Here is a 12,197-nt window from a genome sequence, read left to right on the forward strand (position 1 = left end):
CACACATGCCAGCATTGCAGACATGAATGTTGTCCAAGCGCACTTTGTAGAAACAAGACTTCGGCCTGTTTCCTTGCAGGAAACAGAAAACACAAGCCCAGGAAGAAGCGTGACTCAGGATGTGACCCTGCTGATCTAAAGCCACTCCCCTGCCTAGGTCACCTCACCCTGTGGTGCCTCTGTTTCCCTGCATTGGGAAAGAGAAGGAACCTAATTAGCTCTCACTACCAGTATGTGTCAGGCATTGGCCCGAGGTCTTATATTTGCTGTCCCACAGTCCTCCCAGCTACTTGCGAGATAAATATTACTAGTCTTGCTTTAGTCTTGGGGAAACTGAGGCCCCAGCATATTAAGTAAATCATCCAAAATCACACAACCAGAAAAGGCAGAGAGTCCAGTTTTTTCTGACTCTTTTTTCTGACTTTTTCCAGAGAGTCCCTCTGAGTCCGATTTTTCTGTCTGCACCACCCTGGTATAACAATTCTGGCTGAGATCAAAAAACCAGTTTAGACTTGATGACATCATGCCAAGTGAAATAAGCCAGGCACAAAAGGACAAATATATGTGATTCCACTTATATGAGGTACCTGGAGTAGTCAAATTCATAATAGAGACAGAAAGTAGAATGGTGATTTCCAGGGGAGGGGGTACTGGGGAGTTGGTTTTTTTTTTTTTTTTAGATTTTATTTATTTATATGACATAGAGAGAGACACAGCAAGAGCAGGAACACAAACAAGGGGAGTGGGAGAGGGAGAAGCAGGCTTCCTGCCGAGCAGGGAGCCTGATGCAGGGGTCGATCCCAGGACCCTGGGATCATGACCTGAGCCAAAGGCAGATGCTTAACGATTGAGCCACCCAGGTGCCTGGGGGAGTTGGTTTTTAATGGATACAGTGCTTCCATTTCAGAAGATGAAAAATTTCTAGAGATGGATGGTGGTGATGGTTGCACAACAGTGTGAATGTGCTTCATGCCACTGAACTGTAAGCTTAAAAATGATTAAGATTGCAAATCTTATGTATATTTTACCACAATAAAAATATATTTTAAAAATTTAAAGTCGTGTCCAGAGAAATGAGCAAATAAAGGGACTGTGCCCCACTTTATATCATGAAAAGCAATGGAATTCCTAAGCCTATGACTACCAACACTTCAGCTCTCTCCTCCCGCCAGAGACTGAGACCAGGGATTCGTCCTCCACGGAGTTGGGAGGAGGGAAAACCCAGAGCTCCTGATGTCATGAGCCAGGTGATCTGTGACCACTCCTCAAGAGTTTCTCCAAACCCCACAAGAAAGCCAATTGCATTAATTACCATGAGATGGTTTCAAATGGGGGCTCTGAGTGTCACCTCTTCAGAAGACCCTTCTTGACCACCTAAACTACAGTAGCCCCTTCCCCCCTGTTTCAATCCCTAACTTCTATCATATTGCTCTATTTCATTTTCACCATTGCATTTATTGAGTCCTTCCATATTTGCGTATATTTATTTGATTTTGACTGTCCCTCCTCCACTAAAATGAAGCTTGTTGTAGAAGGATTTTGTGAAGTTCACCGCAATATCCCAGATCCTAGAAGGCTGCCAGGCAAAGGCAGGAGCCTTATAAATATTTATCACACAAATAAATCAATGAATGCATTGGACAAGAGATGGGGATTAAAGTTATTCACGGTGGAAATGTGCTTTTGTAAAATATAAAGGCATTTTTTTTTCAAATAAAAAATACATTTACTCTTTAAAAAAAAATGGGGGCTCTGTTTCAGGCTTGCTCCTCTCACCTCAGAGGGAGGGACTCATCTCTTCCTTGGGTGAGGACAAATACAGTGACGAGGACAGAAATGGTTCATTGCATAAAGCAGTGGTTCATCCTGTGAGGGCCCAACCCAGCTGCCTCTGCAGCACCTAGGAACTTGTTGGTAATGGCCCCACCCCAGGCCAACGGAGTCAGAAATTCAGGGAGTGGGCCCTAGCAATCTGTGTTTTGACATGCCCTCCAGGTGATTCTGATGCTTGTTGAAGTTTGAGGACTATCTGCATGTATCACTCCCCATAAGGAAAATACAATCACCTTTCTATTCACAGAACTATTTGCCCAAAGGAGGGAAAAAAAAAAAAGGCAGAATTCTCAACCCTTGGCTGCATATTAGAATCACCAGCAGAGCTTTAGAAGTTCCAACCCTAAAAAAAAGAAAAAAAGACGTTCCACCCCCCGAATCTTGACTCACTGGCTGTAGAGTGGGTGTCCTAATGGGAATGAGGGATTCCCAGGCCACTTGCTAACTTGCTTAATTCTAGGCTAGCCTCCACCCCAGCCACAACTCTTCTTCTGACCCTTTTCTGGAGAGAGAAATGTCTGCCTAGTTTCACTGAATAATAATAGAAGAGTAGTCATCTTGGTTGTTTTCCCTCACTGTTATTGTGCAATGCTCAGCACAGTGTAGGATGTCTGACCTGCTGACCTAAGAATTAGTTAAGCGTGTAGCTCTTGATTTTGACTCAGGTCATGATCTCAGGCTTGTGAGAACGAGCCCTGCATCAGGCTCCATGCTCAGTGGGGAGTCTGCTTCTCTCCCTCTCCCTCTGCCCCTCCCCGCTTGCACTCTCTCATGCTCTCTCTCTCTCAAATAAATAAATAAATACTTAAAAAAGAAAAAGAATAGGTCATATTTTGTAATCCAGAAAATTCATTTTCATGTTACTCTCTCTGTTTACATTTTTTTTCTTAATCTTCTCTAGGCTTAGATAAAGTCGTCTTTAAAATCTAGCCCACTCTCAGCCACACTCTGGGGATATGAAGATATGAAGATAATAGGCAAAAGTACCTGTTTGGCAGAATGAGGAGCAGTAACTTCCCATAAAATCAACAGACTCCAGCAGTGTAAACAAGCAAAAGGACCCTAAGGGGAATAGAAATATACGAGGCCAAGCCACCCCTCCCATGGAGACTCTCCCTCTGTTATTAATCTTGGCAGATCAGAGTTGGACTTTTATTAGTTAAAGCTAGTTTCCTCAGTGTGACCCCAAGGAGACAACTAAGGAAAAAGAAAAGAGAAAGTGATGAAAAGCCCTCGAGGATCAAAACTGGCATGAAACCCTGGCTCTAGACACTCAGGGATACATGCAACGTGTGAATTTTACTAAGTCTCTGGGTTTAAGTTTATATGTTCTTTCCCAACTAATTTTACATTTCTTTTGTTTTTAAAGTCCCACCAGTGTTATTTAGAGAAAACATATAAAGGGGTGTGAGATGAATAAAGATTCTGGAGGTCACACAGTGCTGAGAGACATTACAGATTTGACATTCAAAATGGAGAGACCTCATTAAACACTGAAAGCATTCAGCTATAACTAAAAGAGGAAATGAACTATATGAGGTCAAGAGTAAGAGCTACTGTATAAAGCCCAAACCAAGTCTTGAAAAGATCGAGATGATCTGCTCATGAATAAATTGCCTGCCAGGACAAAATGAAGCACTCTAAAGAAAGAAAACAAAGGCAGACTTTCAACAATGTTACATCCACAATGCCCAGCACAACCTCAAAAATAACTATGCAAAGAAGTAGGAAATATGACATGTAATCAGAAGAATTAGTCAATATAAATAGACTCAGAAATGACACAGATGTTGGAATTAGCAAATGGGAACTTTAAAACAGCTATTATAAGTAAAGAAAAGGAGGCACACAATGAGTGAACAGATGAGGAGTCAGTAGGAAAAATGGAAACAATTTTTTAAAAAACAAATGAAGAAGGTTGCCTGGGTGGCTCAGTCAGTTAAGCATCTGACTCTTGATCTCAGCTAAGGTCTCAGTCTCAGGGTTGTGAGTTCAAGTCCTGTGTTGGGCTCCATGCTGGGCGTGGAGCTTACTTTAAAAAAAATGAAGATTCTAGAACTGAAAAATATAATATTTGAAATGAAAAAGTCACTGAATGGGCTAATAGTAGCTATAACACTGCAGGAGGAAAATCAGTGAACATGAAGACATGTCACTGTCAAAAGTGAAGAACATAGAGGAAAAAACATTAAAAACATAAACAGAATCTCAGTGAAACAATATTTTTTTAAAGACTTTATTTATTTATTTGACAGAGAGTGAGCACAAGCAGGGGGAGTGGCAGGCAGAGGGAGAAGGAGAAGCAGGCTCCCCACTGAGCAAGGAGACCAATGTGGGACTCAATCGCAGGACCCTGGGATCATGACCTGAGCCAAAGGCAGCCGCTTAACCGACTGAGCCACCCAGGCACTCCTCAGTGAAACAATATTAAGCAGTCTCTCAAATATGTAATTGGAGTGCAACAAGGAGAAAAGAAAGACCCTGGAGTAAAAAAAAATACAATCAAAGAAATAATGGCTATTTTTTCCCCAAATTTAAGGAAAACTATCAACCCACAAACACAAAAAGCTCAACAAATCCCAAAGAAGATAAGCACATAGAAAACTACAACTACACTTACACATACCATCACCAAGCTGCTGCAAATGAAAGAGAAATTCTTAACTGTATCTAAAGAAAGAAGACACGGTACATACAGCAAAATAGTGATAACAAAATCTGCTGGTTTCTCATGAGAAACAAAGCCAACCTGTGCTGACAGAAAAGAAAAGAAAAAAATCAACCCAGAATTTTCTCTTTTTTTTTTTTAATATGGAACGCTCCACAAATTTGCGTGTCATCCTTCTTCAGGGGCTGTGCTAATCCCTGTGTTGTTCCAATTTTAGTATATTCTGCTGCTGAAATGAGCAAACAACCTAGAATTCTTTACCTAGCAATTTTTTTTTCCTTTTAAAAATGAAGGTGAAATAAATGTACTTCTAGAAAAACAAAGACAACAACAACAAAACAGAAATAGAATACAAAGTCCTGCAATACAAGAAAGGTTAAAAGAAGTTCTTCCAAAGGGAATAGCACAAAAGTGAGGGGAGGGGTAAATGGGAGGGTGCACTGCTGTGAGGTTCTCAGACGTGAAGAAGTGCATTAATTCAAAGTACATTCATAGGCTAAGAACGTATATGGTATCCCTAGGTTCTGGGGCCAAGAACAAAAATAAACAAAACAAAGAGGCATAGTTAGAAAGCCAACAGAGGATATAAAGTGGAATACCTAAAAATATTTGACTAATTTAAAGGCAGGGAAAGAGAAAAATAAAGACAGATGGGATAAATAAAAATGAATAGCTAGACAGTGGACATAAAGCCAACCATAGCGACAATTACATTAAAAGATGGAATAACACTCCAAGTAAACATTAAGTATAAATAGACTAAGTGCTCCAATTAGCAGGCAGAAATTATCAGATTGGACCCAACTGTGTTGTCTAGGAAAAAGGTGTACTTTTAAGTATAAAAACACATACAGGCAAAAAGTAAAAGGATGGGGAAAGATATTGATGAAAGTCTAGTCATAAAAGAACTGGAATGACTATCTTCATAGTAGACAAAGTGACTTCAAAACAAGGATTATTTAAATAAGAACATTTTATAATGATAAAAGGGTCACTTTGACAAGAACACATAATGTTCCTAAATGTGTATACATCTATCAGAGAACTGCAAAACACATGAAGCAAAAGTTAGAAGTACAAAAGAGAAAAATAAATAAATACAAAATTAGAGTTAAAGATATTAACACTCTTTTTAAAAATAACTGATGGGGGGGAGGGGCGCCTGGGTGGCTCAGTCGTTAAGCGTCTGCCTTCGGCTCAGGTCATGATCCCAGGGTCCTGGGATCGAGCCCCGCATCAGGCTCTCTGCTCAGCGGGGAGCCTGCTTCTCCCTCTCCCACTCCCCCTGCTTGTGTTCCCTCTCTCGTTGTGTCTCTCTCTGTCAAATAAATAAAATCTTTAAAATAAATAAATAAATAAATAAATAAATAAATAAATAACTGACTGACATAATAGTTTGGCTATGCATTATTGTGCAACATACCAGTGACTGGAACGGAGGTCTCCTGACAGTTAATGCAGAGTTCTCACCATACATACCATTACGTACTCTCTCTCTGAAAGAAAAGACAAAACTAGATCTCTCAGGTTTGGGAAGATCTTTATAAGTTTGTAGAGGCAAAAACCACAAAGGAAAATTTTGGCAGATTTTACACTTAAAAAAATTTGCACCTTGGGGCACCTGGGTGGCGCAGTTGGTTAAGTGTCCAACTCTTGATTTCGGCTCAGGTTATGATCTCATGGTCTTGAGATCGAGTCCCATGTTGGGCTCCACACTGGGCGTGGAGCCTGCTTGAAATTCTCTGCCTCCCTCTCCCTCTGCTCCTCACCCCCCCAAAAGAAAAAGTAAACCTCAAAAATTACCCTTAAGAAAATGGAAAAGTAAGGAAAATAAGAGTAAGAATAAACTATTTGGGACTACACCAAAATAAAAAGCTTTTGTACAGTGAAAGAAACCATCAACAAAATGAAAAGGCAACCTACTGAATGGGAGAAGATATTCACAAATGACATATCCAATAAAGTGTTAATAACCAAAATAACCAAAATATATGAAAAGAACATATACAACTCAACACTAAAAATACAAATAATCCAATTTAAAATGGGCGAGAGACCTGAGTAGATGTATTTCCAAAGAAGACATAGAGATGGTAAACACATGAAAAGATAGATGCTCAACATCACTCATCATCAGGAAAATGCAAGTCAAAACCACAGCGAGATATCACCTTACACCTGTCAGAATGGCTAGAACAAAAAACAAAACAAAACCAAAAAAGCAAACAAACAAACAAACAAATAAGTGTTGGGAGGATGTGGAGAAAAGGGAGCCCTCCTGCACTGTTGGTGGGAATGCAAACTGGTGCACCCACTGTGGAAACAGTATGGAGTTTTCCTCAAAAAGTTAAAAGAACTACCATATGATCCAGTAATTGCACTATTGGGTATTTACCCAAACAAAATGAAAACACTAATTCGAAAAGATATATACACCCTAATATTCATTGCAGCATTATTTGCAATAGCCAAGATAGGACGCACCTCAAGTGTCCATCCATAGATGCAGGGATAAAGAAGACTCAGCCAAAGCAAGAATGAGTCCTTGCCATTTGCAACAACATGGAGGGACCGCCAGGATATTATGCTAAGTGAAATTCGTCAGACAGAGAAACACAAATACCATATGATTTCACTTCCATGAAAACAAAGCAGACAAATAAAACAAAACTCATAGATACAGAGAAGAGATTGGTGGTTGCCACAAGGGAGGGGAGTTGGGGGGTGGGTGAAATGGGTGAAGAGGCTCAGGACGTATAAACTTCCATTTACAAAATAATATAAATTACAGGCATTAAGGTACACCATTTCTCCAAGGCTACATTAATTCTGTTTCTCTGGAGAATCCTGACTAATACAAGGGACATGGAGAGACTAGCAACGATCCTGCATGGGGCAGGCTCCTCTGGTGTCACACACCTATTTCTCTGGGTGGTGGGAAGAGGATTGCTCAAGTCACATGGCAGCCGCCAGAGCCTTGGGACTTGAGAGATCTGGCGCAGAGAGCTGGCTGGGGACTTTCCGTCCGCAAGGTTGCTACTCATACTCAAATGCTGACCTGCCCGGCTAGAAGATCACGGTTAGCTCTGTGGGGTCAGCTGGTGCTCCACCGCCGGAGGGAAGGACATGCCCCCGCAGCGTTCAGCTGCCCCAGCTTTCTTACTGAGCACAGACGGAAGGAGTAAGTAAGCCTTCTCACACGTGCAGAACGCCCCAGAGGCTTCCCCCCGGAGGGATGCGCTTCGCTCCTGCTGGCGTACTTGACTGCTCAGAAAGAACGCGCCCAGGCTCCCGGGACGCAGAGAGCTGGCACGGGCCATCAGGAGGGTGCTCAGTCAGGGAGAAGGCCGGGCCGCCGGGAGGGTTGGTGCGCTGAGTAGAAGAGACCACGTCCAGGGGCAGAAAGGAACGTCCGCGCCCCAGAAGCCAGCCCAGAGAAACCCGCGGAACTCAAGCCCTGGCGCAGGGCAACTTCCTGTTGATGAGTGTTGACTTCCAGTGGTGGATTTTAGCTTCGAAAAAGGGGACTAGATCTTGCAAACCGTAAAGTGAATCTCAGTCCACTTTGCTCTTGACAGAGCTGCGTTGTTACTGAACCAACTCACTTGAGATTTCCGCACTGTAACCTGTTGAGAATCAAAACCATTGATGCAGAAAAAAAATCCTCCCAAACCACCAGTTACCCCGCTGGCTGCGTTCATTTACATAAATAGAGCCTGCCTCCAGTATCCGCTGCCTGTTAGCATTCATGTGCTCACCTCCCTTTCTGGGAGAAAAGTACTCCAAAGTCTTCACCAAATTGAAGCACAATACTAGACGATCCATTGTATAAAAAGGGGTTTCTTAGACCCAAATAGGAGGGGCCCATGAAGGTGGGAGCCACGCTGCTCTTCTACTTGAACTGCCTTTGGCCATTTAACTAGTGGGAGCCTAGGAGGGATCTCGGATGTACCAGAATGTACCATCTCCTCTCTTCGACAGAATGGTCTCCCGCGCTGTCAGTCTACTCAGGAATGCATACGGGGTGCAAGGTTTGGGGGAGGTGAAGGAAAGGGGGCAGGGATGCCCAGGACCTCAGCAGGGGAAATGGAGCCATCCGTGCCTTCCTCCCTCTCTCCTCTCCCAGCCCTCCGCCCAAGAGGGCCTTTGCGGTCCCAAAGCACATAATGCAGATAAGTCTGTGACTTTTGGGGGCGCCTGGGTGGCTCAGTCAGTTAAGCATCTGCTTTTGGCTCAGGTTATGATCCCTGGGATCCTGGGATCGAATCCCATGGCGGGCCCCCTGCTCAGCGGGGAGTCTGCTTCTCCCTCTCCCTCTGCCCCTCATCCCCCCACTCATTTTCTCTCTCTCTCTCAAATAAATAAATAAAAATCTTTTTAAAAAAATGTCTGTGACTTTTCACCTTCACTTGACACCCCTCTGCCCCAGTCTGTGGCCATGGCGGCCCCCACCGCTGCTCGGCTTACTCTTGCCTCAGTTTCTGTCTCTACAATAAGCCAGGAGCTCAAACACTGGACTGACTTACTATGCTTTTTGTGATTTCTTCTCCTGCATCCACAGCAATCCCTCAGCTTCAGGCACAGATGCTGTGAGAAGCCTTGCAAGGGTGGAGAGGCGGCTCCACAACCCGGCCGGCTCGTCCACGGTGCCAGCCACGTCCCATTTCCCGTCCATGCAGTCCTGCATGCCACGGGTCTTGCAATATACCCTTCATGCCTTATCAACCAACCTTCAGAGAGCACCGCGAAGATGCAGGTGCCACAGGATGCATCCAGAGACACAGCATCCCGCTTCTGAGGATTCACCTGATCCCATAGTAAGGACTCCTAACCCTCCCATGCATCAGCATGAATGTAAGCACGGGACATGCTGACTCTTGCCAATTCCTACTCCGACCCTATTAAACGTGAACCAACGATCGTGCCCATCCTGCAGAGATGAAGGCATGGGGGTGAAGTTTCTTGCCCACGTGTACCCAGCGAATGAGTGGCCGAGTGGGATTCAACCCCGGGTAGTCCTGGCTCCAGAGGCATCTGACTCTGGAGGGGCAGATGATCCTACAAACAAATGGAAGACCATACAACAGAAGAGGGTGCCTGCAGGGGGAAAAGAGAAAGCAGAGCGCTGAAGGGGACTCGAGCCAGGAGCGGCTGGAGTGGAGGAGAACCTGTAGAAGTCATCATGGCAGTATTAGCGTGATAGTGCCCATTTCTTTCACACTTAATGCCAGACATTGTGCTGGGGGCGTTGCGTGGCACTCACGTGCACCCCGACGACAAGGTAGGACGCTCAGTCCCATTTCAGTTAGGAGGAGCCTGACGCAGCTTGGGCTCCAGCCTGCCCCTCGTGGGCACGTCTCCTCTCTGCACTGGGTGATGTCGTGTTGATGGCGTGAGGTTGCTGGGCTGGGACTCTATACCACAGAATTTGGCAAGTGCTACAAAATCAGGGCTTTTGCAACCCTCTAAGACTCGGTCATTAACCATATCCCAGCGCACCTCGGGGGCCAGCTTGCCTGGTCACCCAGTAAGCAAGGAGCGTCTGACTCCTTCATGGAGGAAGTCAACAGCATCTGAGCCCACTGAGATGCACATCTGAATCCAGAACTAAAGGTCTTTCATGTCTAGGGGGGGCAACTTGTTAAGTACCTGCTCCTCTCAAGAGGAATGAGGACCCAGGTAGGATAGGCAACCGAACCCCCCTTTGCCACAGTCTATGAAGTAGACATCCCAACCCCCCTTTGCCACAGTCTATCAAGTAGACATCCCAAGTGGTAAGAAGAGCCTATTTTCAGAGAAAGCCTTGGGAAACAGAAGTTTTAGGTTGGCTCACCCTAACTGCACGCTCTTCACTTAGAAGGCTCAGCTGATGGGAGCTGGGACCCCAGGCAGGCTGCAGGCCCTGTGAGGGTGGGCCCTGTGCTGGTGCCCACCTGGTGGGGCCAGGGCTGCTGGGAGACTTGAGGGCAGGGAGGAGGGCTCCAGGCACACAGCTGGGACCCACAGGGGTGCTGAGGGCCCCTGGGCCCTGGTGATACCTAATTTTTGTCCTTTTTTTTCTTTTCTTAAGTTTTATTTATCTGAGAGACAGAGAGAGCATGAGCAGGGGTGAGGGGGCAGAGGGACAAGCAGACTCCCCGCTGAGTGCAGAGCCGGACCTGGGGCTCGATCCCAGGACCCCGAGATCATGGACCTGAGCTAAAGTCAGATGCTTAACCGACTGAGCCACCCAGGCGCCACCCTTCTTGTCCTTTCAGCCAGACACGGGAAAGCTTCCGAGGTCCTCCGAGGCACCACTGCCACCCTGTGGAAAGCCTGTGAACTTCTCTGTAAATTAGCTTCTGGAAAGGCCTGCTGGTGACCTCAGCTCATGGTAACAAGCATAGCAACAGGGCTAACACGATGTCTAGCATTAGTAGGGCCCTCTCCTGTCACCAGATTCGGGCTCACTGATGTGCACAAGCACACTGCGCGGTAGCTGTCATTCTGGACACCTCACAGGTGAGGAAACACAGCCTCAGGGACGGGCCCAGGGTCGTGTCGTCAGTGAAGGTCCGATGGAGCTCTGCCCAAGGTCAGGGCCCTTCTCTCTGCATCTTGCTCCCCCCACTTTCCCTGGCGCCACCCTGAAGGGTCTCTGTGCTAAGGGACGTGTGCACATACCCACTCAGGGGTTGCACCTTTGCTGGACTTGGGGCCTCGCTTGAACCCTCCTCTCTGGGTGGCCTTGGGCCAGACTCTCAGCCAAGACTCTCTTGGCTTTCCTGTGCCAAGAAAACCTGACTTCCTTCCAGATGTGGCTCAGAGCGAGAGAGCTGTAATGCAGACCACCTGTGAGCAGCTGTTGAAATGCAAACGCCTGGTGACACTGTTAGTACAGCGCCCTCACCTTTAAGAGAAGGGGCCAGCTTGACCCTTCTCAGCCCTCCGAGGCTTTGTGACAGCCACCCTTCTCTCCCCTGTGCAGAGTTACCAGTGCTCCCCAGCCCCTCAACCCCGCCAGCCCAGGGTGAGGGTTTCCTCATCTTCCTCCTCTCTGTGCAGGAACATTCATAGCTCTGTGTGGGGACTTGCTCCCAGGGGTCTCCTCATGCCTCGCATAATGCTGGCAACACATAGGCAATGCGCAGATACTTGCGGAAGCAAGGCTGGCAGGAAGTCTGAATGAACAACCCAAAGACCCAAGTGTGGGAAGAATAACAACTAAACTTCTGCACGTCACGGAAGACGCGCACTCCTTCAGAGAGTCGGGGTTCCTCTAGCTTTGCTCCCAGACCCACAACCACAATGGAAAACAAATTCTCAAGTAGTTGATTAACACATTGTAAATATGACTATCCACTATCTTCCAAGCCCTTCATCAGGTATGTGTTTTGCAAACATTTTCTCCCAGTCTGTGTCCTGTCTTTTCATTCTCTTACCAGTGCAGTTTGCAGAGCAAAAGTTTTTTTATTTTAATGAAGACCAACTCACCAATGTTCTTTCATGGATCATGCTTTTGGTGTTGAATCTGAAAAGTCATCACCCAACCCAAGGTCACCTTGATTTCCTCAGTGTTATCTTCTAGGAGTTTAATAGTTTTGCATTTGACAGTTAGGTCTATGATCCATTTTGTGCCAATTTTTGTGTCTGGGTCTAGATTCATTTTTTTCTCTTTTTCTCACACATGATTGTCCAGTTGTTCCAGCAGCTTTTT

General features: G+C 45.5%; 1 non-coding gene across 1 annotated transcript; it reads right to left on the reverse strand.

The window, feature by feature from the left end:
* Positions 1-4,638: 4,638 nt before the first annotated feature.
* Positions 4,639-4,744, reverse strand: LOC112826952 (U6 spliceosomal RNA). The gene has a single exon (XR_003209093.1). It is a non-coding gene; the product is annotated as a U6 spliceosomal RNA (small nuclear RNA).
* Between the last annotated feature and the right edge of the window lie 7,453 nt (positions 4,745-12,197).

The sequence above is a fragment of the Callorhinus ursinus genome, unplaced genomic scaffold, assembly GCF_003265705.2.
Source record: "Callorhinus ursinus isolate GAN/ISIS: 27379988/994484 unplaced genomic scaffold, GSC_fseal_2.0 scaffold7, whole genome shotgun sequence".
NCBI lineage: Eukaryota > Metazoa > Chordata > Mammalia > Carnivora > Otariidae > Callorhinus > Callorhinus ursinus.